We start from the raw sequence: 7,438 nt of genomic DNA on the forward strand, positions 1-7,438 counted from the left end.
AGAGCGTAAATGTTTTGAACCAGCCGAATTCACTCCAGGAAAGATGATATGAGAGATATAAACCTAAAGTCCCATATCAGAGACGCAGATGGAGTCCTGGTGTCCCAATAGATGCCTAAAATGTAAAATTACAATACATGTTATATGGGAGAATGGGGCTTGTTGTCACTCAAGTTCACTATCAATTCACTATCAGTTCTGATTCCACTTATATGTCTTATGGTAGGAGTCAATTTCTATATAGACACAAACATTTAGGTCTTGTCTATATAATGCAAGACACACTGTCACACTCTATGGGGTAAGTTGTCACAGCAGATTCTGTGATTAAACAGTCTATTATAGGTTTTTAGCTAAATTAAAACCGTAATGAAACTAAGAAGTAAAGTAAAACAGTCTTTCAAACTATTGTTTTTGCCACCAAAATACTATTATTATATAAATAATATTTGTATATACCAATATAATGTGACAACTTGCCCCGAGCTTACATTTATATGAGAAACACACAAAACCTTATGTTTACTGAGACTACTGTGACAACTAGACCTGGTCTACCTATTTTACAAAAAATGCTGTAATTAATTATAATTACTAAAATATTTGCAATAAATAATGGCTGTCTTAAAACCTAGTGTGCTGCCTATCTAGACAGCAGTTTAGGCATCATACGCGCGTTCAAACAGTAATCTCAGCTAGAACGTTCAAACGCGCACATGATGCCAAAATACCGCCTAGGCAGGCAGCTCATTAGGTTTCGAAACCGCCGAATATGTTCCCAAACGTGCGCGTTACCGGATAATACATACACGAGTTGGACTTATTTAATTAAAAGACAAACAAAAATCACACTTAATGCACTCTATTATACATTCAGACTATATGAAGGAGGAAAATATGCCTTAAAGAGTTTTTTTGTTACCTTTAAATGTAGAAATCCCGCCGGTTAAAACTCCGTGAATGAAGAGTTCAGCGCATAACACTTTAGTTCATGATCTCAGAAAAAAAGTTAAATCCACAACAGACGCGATGGCTTCCTCGCAAACAGTTTAAAAGTGCGAGAAGGATACCAAAAACATGCAAAGTCTCACAATAGTCCCCAGCTCATTAGCGCCGGTGTCTTCTGTGCGTCTCTTGCCCTTCTGGAAGCGCAGAAGTGTCTCTGGCAGCAGCCTCGCGCACACTGACCTCCAGTCTTTAAGCGCCTGGAGCCAATCCAGAGCCGCCGAGGCGATGCTGTGTTACCAGCGCCGGCCAGCAGGGGGAGCACTGCATTTGACAGTTCTGACCTACATTTGAGCAAAACGTTTAGTGTTTAGCCCCCAAAAAAAGGGGTGTAGAGCAAACCGCGAGCTTTTGTATAAAACATTTGTGTAAATCAATTTACACATTTCAAAATTATTTAGTATCGATTTCTGTTTCTGAAATAAAGAGTGGAATGAACCTCAGTGATTTCTGAAGAACTCGTGGGCTTAATTGGCCTCAGCTCTTGAGAAAGTGTATTGGGTTACTGTGGGATTAGTGTCACACTTTTGAAAATTAGGGTGACCAGGTTTTTGGCAGAGATACAGCTTTCATTCTCTGTAATGTAATGCAACTCTGTTGAGAACCATGAGCTGCTAAGAAAGACATTGAGGACACTTCATTTTAAGTCAGTCAGCCTAACAGGGACACACCTCATGAAACAGGGAGTGTCCCGAATAAACCGCCACTTCAGCAGAGGACACCTGCCGTTTCTTTATACCACATATGCCATTTGATATTTGATAATTAGTGATAACTGACCATAATGGAAATAAAAAATGAAATGCTGCGACACAGTGCATGATTGCTATGCAGACTACTGTTTGTGTATAAAAACATTCACTAGGCTACTCAACAGAATTAATTGCCAAAATGCTTTTGAGATGCACTTTGATTGTTCACATGATTGTTCATTTGCATACACTAGAGAAGTGTGTTCATAAACATTTTAAAATTAACATTCAGTTCAACTTTTAAATGTTTTGAATTTAATGCATTTCATTGGATTTCTAAGTACTTTGTATTTTTATAAACAGCAGTAAATCCAGTGAAAAATGTGCAACAATGAAATACATGACTGAATATGCATGGATTGTCTTTGTCTTGCACAATTTTGCTAATCAAAAACAGTTCATCCAAAAGTCAGCAGATTAAAGTTAGCGGTTTTCCCTTGGTCTTCCTTGATCCTTGTGCATAGCATCACTGTAACATAGCAGCAGTTAATGGGGCTGTCACACAGCTAATGTAAAAGATATCTGTGTTTCTGATCCTGTATTTTGTGGGACCGTTGGCAACTCTAATGTCTCGGCATTTACCTAGTCAGAAACTATGCAGAAGCCTAGTCTAAGCCAAGCTGTGTGAGTGTGAAGGAGCATGTCTCAAAGCTCTGGCTGGTGTGTAGTTGTATTTCAAGCCTGGGTGGAGTAAGGGTGGGCACTTCCACTCTTCAAGGCATCACTACCAAACTTCCAAAAACACTTACACACACATATATGACAGTCTGACAGAAAAACAAAGAAAGAACATAACAGTGCTGGCAGTAAAACCAGATAAAAGCAAGGGGAGAATCTGGCAGTCGTTTACAGACGTGCTGTTTGTTTGAACCTGAAGAAGAGTTATTCAGTGATTCCGAGGAAAGATAGATGACTGGTTCAAACACAGAAACACGTGCGTACACGCACACAATCATGAAACACGTCCAGAGAACTGATTGAGGCTTTGATGGTTCAGCAGTTTTCTGGCTTTACCTCGGCAAATTGCCAGGAATCACAGCAAAGCATTTATTGTTTGAATGGGATTTTGCCAAACAAAGGTGCCTTCATGGCACATAAGTGTTAGAGTGCACTTCCCAGAAACCCAGAACTCTTTCTGTCATTCACACACACACCTGCATGTAGAAATGTGAATTTCAAATGTAGCCGGAAACGGCAATTATCAGGGCCCAAGCACATTGGAAAGAGACCTCAATTGACCTCAATTTTCAAATATGACACAAAATACTGGTGAATTTCAACATTCTTAAGTTAACTTAAAGTTTTGTGTGTGTCTTCAAAATGTCAAAAACATTCATGAAGACTTTCATGATGAACAGCTTTATGAATCAAACTTCTTTGAAAAAGTTTTTCCTCAGAAGGGAGTCTACATTATACAAACATAATTGTCTAGGACTACTGAAAAGGATGTTTTTTCGAATAATCAAAACGGTGGAAAATTTAAGACAGAAAAAAAAAAATAACATGACCAATACATTTGTGAAAATGTGAGTTTGCTTATTATAGTGTCTTGAGATCATTATAACAAATCTGATATCTAGGCACTTTACTGTTTATGATGTCCAGACAAATTTAAGGACGAAGAATCACCATCATAAATATGAATAAACCTTTGATGCTTGGATCCATAAATATGTTTTTCCTTATATTATTTTATCAAAAAAGGATATTATAATAAGATATGAATATTATTATAACTATTTAACTGTGAATTATGAAAGATACAGATGGTGTGGACTGTTTTATGCACTATATACTGTGTGTTTGCACAGAGGATCTTCATTCACTCCAATATACAAAGAGTCCACTGTATGAGAAGGATCTCTCACTCTCTCTCCCACTTCCTTCACACACGCAAACTCATGCATTTGTCGAACGTTGTACTGACTCACTGTAGTGATTCATATTCCCTGTCTGAAATGGTGTGTTTGTAAATAGTTAAGTGATGACCCTTTCAGACATTGTGTGGTTTTACTCCCTCCCTCCATCTCAAAACCAGACAGACACTCCAAGTGTAGTGTGTGTGTGCGTCGGAAAGAAAAAAAATAATGTTTACTGTATTAGACGTGAGTGCGTTGGGAAGTGGAACGGGACTTTCTGAGCATACACACACACATACGCACGTGTCGTTGTACTAAGCAATAACACACATCCTTCTCCAGTCTTCACACCTGTTGGCACTGATAATACTGCAGTGAAACCTGACAACCTCATGCGTTCACACACATGCACATTGCCAAACCAGCTGTGAAGAGGACGGTCCAAGTCCAGGTGTGTGCATGGGTTTCAATGGTTTTTGAGTGAGAGAGTTTGTGCATATACAATGCATCTTTCTAAACTTCATGTTTGGTTTACATTTTCAGAGGAAAAAACGCTCACCTGAGCTTCACCTTCAGTCAATCATACACACAAATAAACCTCAGTTTTCTGGAATAGCTCCCTACATAAACAAGTCTTAATGAGGCCAGGGTTGCTCGCTCAAAGAAAAAGACTATTTCTATCACACATATACATACACACACACACACACACACACACTCTGTGGCATTGATACTAACACTGTGAGGCAACAACGCTCCCATTCTATTGCACTGCACCCAAACAGCATCAGTTATAATGGTCATAAATGTTCTTTTAAGTGACTGTTTTTGTCATAAATTATATGTTTGACAGCTTAATTGATCATAATAGTTGATTGTAATTGATTAAGCATAATTAAAGGGTTAGTTCACCCAAAAATGAAATTAGGCTGTGTTTTACTCAAGGAGCTGCTTCCGTGAAGGACTGTTGGCGCAAGCTAGATTAAAGTGATTATTACGTTTTGAATATGGATATTTTTCTTACAAAAACGCATCGATTCGCTACAGAAGGCCTTTGTTCACCCCCCGGAGCCGTGTGAGACACTTTTTATTATGGATGGGCGCTTTTTATTTCACTTCTTTTGGACTGAAGCACTGCAACACCCGCTGACTGCAATGATTGAGCTTGGAATAGCCAGGACAATTTTTAATATAACTCCGACTGGATTCGTCTGAAAGAAGAAAGTCATATACACCTAGGATGCCTCGGGGGTGAGTAAAACACAGTCTAATTTTCATTTTTGGGTAAACTAACCCTTTAAGATTGCATCATTTTTTTCTGCATGCTACACACTGTATATTGTGTTGCTTTGTAAGGAGGGTAAAATGAAACACAGGATAAGATGAGCCACCCTTGTTTACAGGCAACCAGTTACAAACATGCGTGTGACTTCAGTTAAATACAGTATATAAGTAAAGTAATATGTTGTTGTTTTTTCCCAGTAAGGGATAATCAGTATAACCTGTATTTTGTTGACATTAAAAAAAAAGTTATGAGCCATCCTAAAGTAGTCTATGCAACATGCCCCTGGTGTGTAAACTGTGCCAAAATACAAACGACTTGTTCCAGACAGCATATCTATCAAAGTTAAATAAATAAATAAATACATTACATTAATTCAAACTGATCAAACGTGACAGTAAAGACTTTTACAATGTTACCAAAAATTCTATTTCAAATAAATGCTGTTCTTTTGAACTTTCTATTCATCAAAGAAACAGTTTCCACAAAAATATGAAGCAGCGAAATTAGAAATAAGAAATGTTTCTTGAGCACCAAATCAGCATATTAGTTTCATCACATCATGTTGCTCATGGACACAGTGTATGCTGGACATAGCTGATCTTTCAGGTGTTTGTTTTTCTCATAAAGTCTATTTGAAGCAGACAGTGTGCTGACAGTGCGGTTTAGAGCCTGTCCCAGACAGGGGGAGTTTTCTCAGCTCTCTGTGACTGCGTGTGGTACAGAGAACGAAACAGACAGAGATAGACAGAAAGAGAGGAAGAGAAAGAGGGGAAAGTTGGAGCAGGCCCCAATGTTAGGTTACATCAAGTGCTTAATCTGAAGCTGTCGGATTGATGGATGGCGTTTGGAGTTTCTAAATATATCTCGGGCAACCCCTTTGAGTGCACACACGTTCAGGCTCATGACTGCACAACTGCATCTGGTTTCAATGTCTGGAGACCCTCTGCTGAGAAACGGGTCTCCACCGCTCCTCTCACATCAAAACACTCTCGCTCTCTCTCTCTCTAGCTTTAACTCATTCCCCATTTCTTGATCAGTTTGTCTCCTTTGTTCCTATTTTCCCAGTTCACAAAGGAACAACTCTTTTGGTAATTTCTGCAGGGAAAGCAGCGATATTTTTTGGTTTTTGCTCATTTACTCGAGCATCTTTGACATAGCAGTCATTACACGTTCATTTACTTAATTTAGCTTACATAATAAAATGTAATATAATAAAAACTTAATGTAAAAATGTGCAAAATGGCTTAATATAAAATATTATAAAATTATAATAATATAATATAACAAACATCTTAGACATAGCAGTCATTAAACATTAATTTACTTCATTTAACTGGCCTAATAAAACGTAATATCAAAATATGTAAACAATATAAAATATAACATTTTTAATAATATAATATGAATGTAATGTGAAATATGTAAAACAACTTATGAAATATTAAATATAAAACTATGAATAATATATAATATAATGTAAAATATGTAAAAGTCTTATATAAAATAAAATATTAATAAATAATTTTATATAATAATGTAATAAAAACCTCATGTAAAAATGTGCAAAATGGCTTAATATAATATAATATAAATATTTAAAATTTATATATTTTTAAAACAGCTGTCAGAATCTGTTGGAGAGACCTGATGGCGAGATTACTGATTTTAAATGTTTACAATGATGTATGATTTATTGTATTTAATTGATTATAAATACAGTTACAACCATAATACTAAAATTATACAAGGAAAACATTTGTACTTGACTCAAAAAACATTAAAAAAAATAATAATTATACATCCACAATGAGTGCATTGTGCATTAGCATACTAGTGGGCGTTGCATTTATTTAGCATTACAAGTTATCTCTGTCCTGCCTTAGATTTTAATTTATTATTGAAAATCTCCCACTTTTAAGAACAAACATTTATACTAAAGCTGGGATTTTTACTAAAGCTGGGATTGATAGTGAGTAAACACACATAGCCTTAGGTGACACAGCTGTGTGTGTGTGTGCGCATGAGAGCAAGGATTGCATGCTACCAAGTCATCTACACAGATCTGTAATCAACTTGCTCACCTGTTGTCCTCTTCTCCACCAATTACTACTTCCTGTGGCATTCACGCAGCGTGCGAGCGCTGTGTCTCACACTCCTCTACTTTGTCTGCATGTGTACGTGTGAAACTGAACATGTTTGCATTGGTTATTGGCAAATTCATTTGATGCTCCCTCCCTCATTGCTCCTGCTCACATCCGCTTGTGATCGATTATGCTTTATTTTGTAAGCTGTCATACAGATTTAAGCTGGCCATTTGTATGATTAAATTAACTAAATAAGAAAATAGCATGTCACAACATAAAACGCACACATTTCTCCTTAAGATCCATTCTAGGATTTTTCTAAGTAAGCTAAGTATATTTTTTAACAACTTGAAGGGAGAAAGAAAGGAACAGGTTGGTGTTATTGATAAGGTGGGAAGTGCGTCAGTGGCCTGAGTGATGTTTAAACATGGGAGGATGGTGTGGGGAAAGGAA

At 36.9% G+C, this 7,438-nt stretch overlaps 1 protein-coding gene across 1 annotated transcript in view; it reads right to left on the bottom strand.

Moving 5' to 3' along the window:
• Nucleotides 1–1,171, bottom strand: part of rflna (refilin A) — a 14,896-nt gene extending 13,725 nt beyond the window's left edge. The window contains exons 1-2 of the mRNA XM_016485451.1: nt 923–1,171; nt 2–115 (exon numbers count right to left, since the gene is read on the bottom strand). The gene's annotated coding sequence lies outside the window, so the exon portion shown is untranslated. The remainder of the gene's footprint in view (nt 1; nt 116–922) is intronic.
• Nucleotides 1,172–7,438: the final 6,267 nt, after the last annotated feature.

This window comes from Sinocyclocheilus anshuiensis, unplaced genomic scaffold (assembly GCF_001515605.1).
Source record: "Sinocyclocheilus anshuiensis isolate Anshui unplaced genomic scaffold, SAMN03320099.WGS_v1.1 scaffold213, whole genome shotgun sequence".
In the NCBI taxonomy this organism is placed as follows: Eukaryota; Metazoa; Chordata; class Actinopteri; order Cypriniformes; family Cyprinidae; genus Sinocyclocheilus; species Sinocyclocheilus anshuiensis.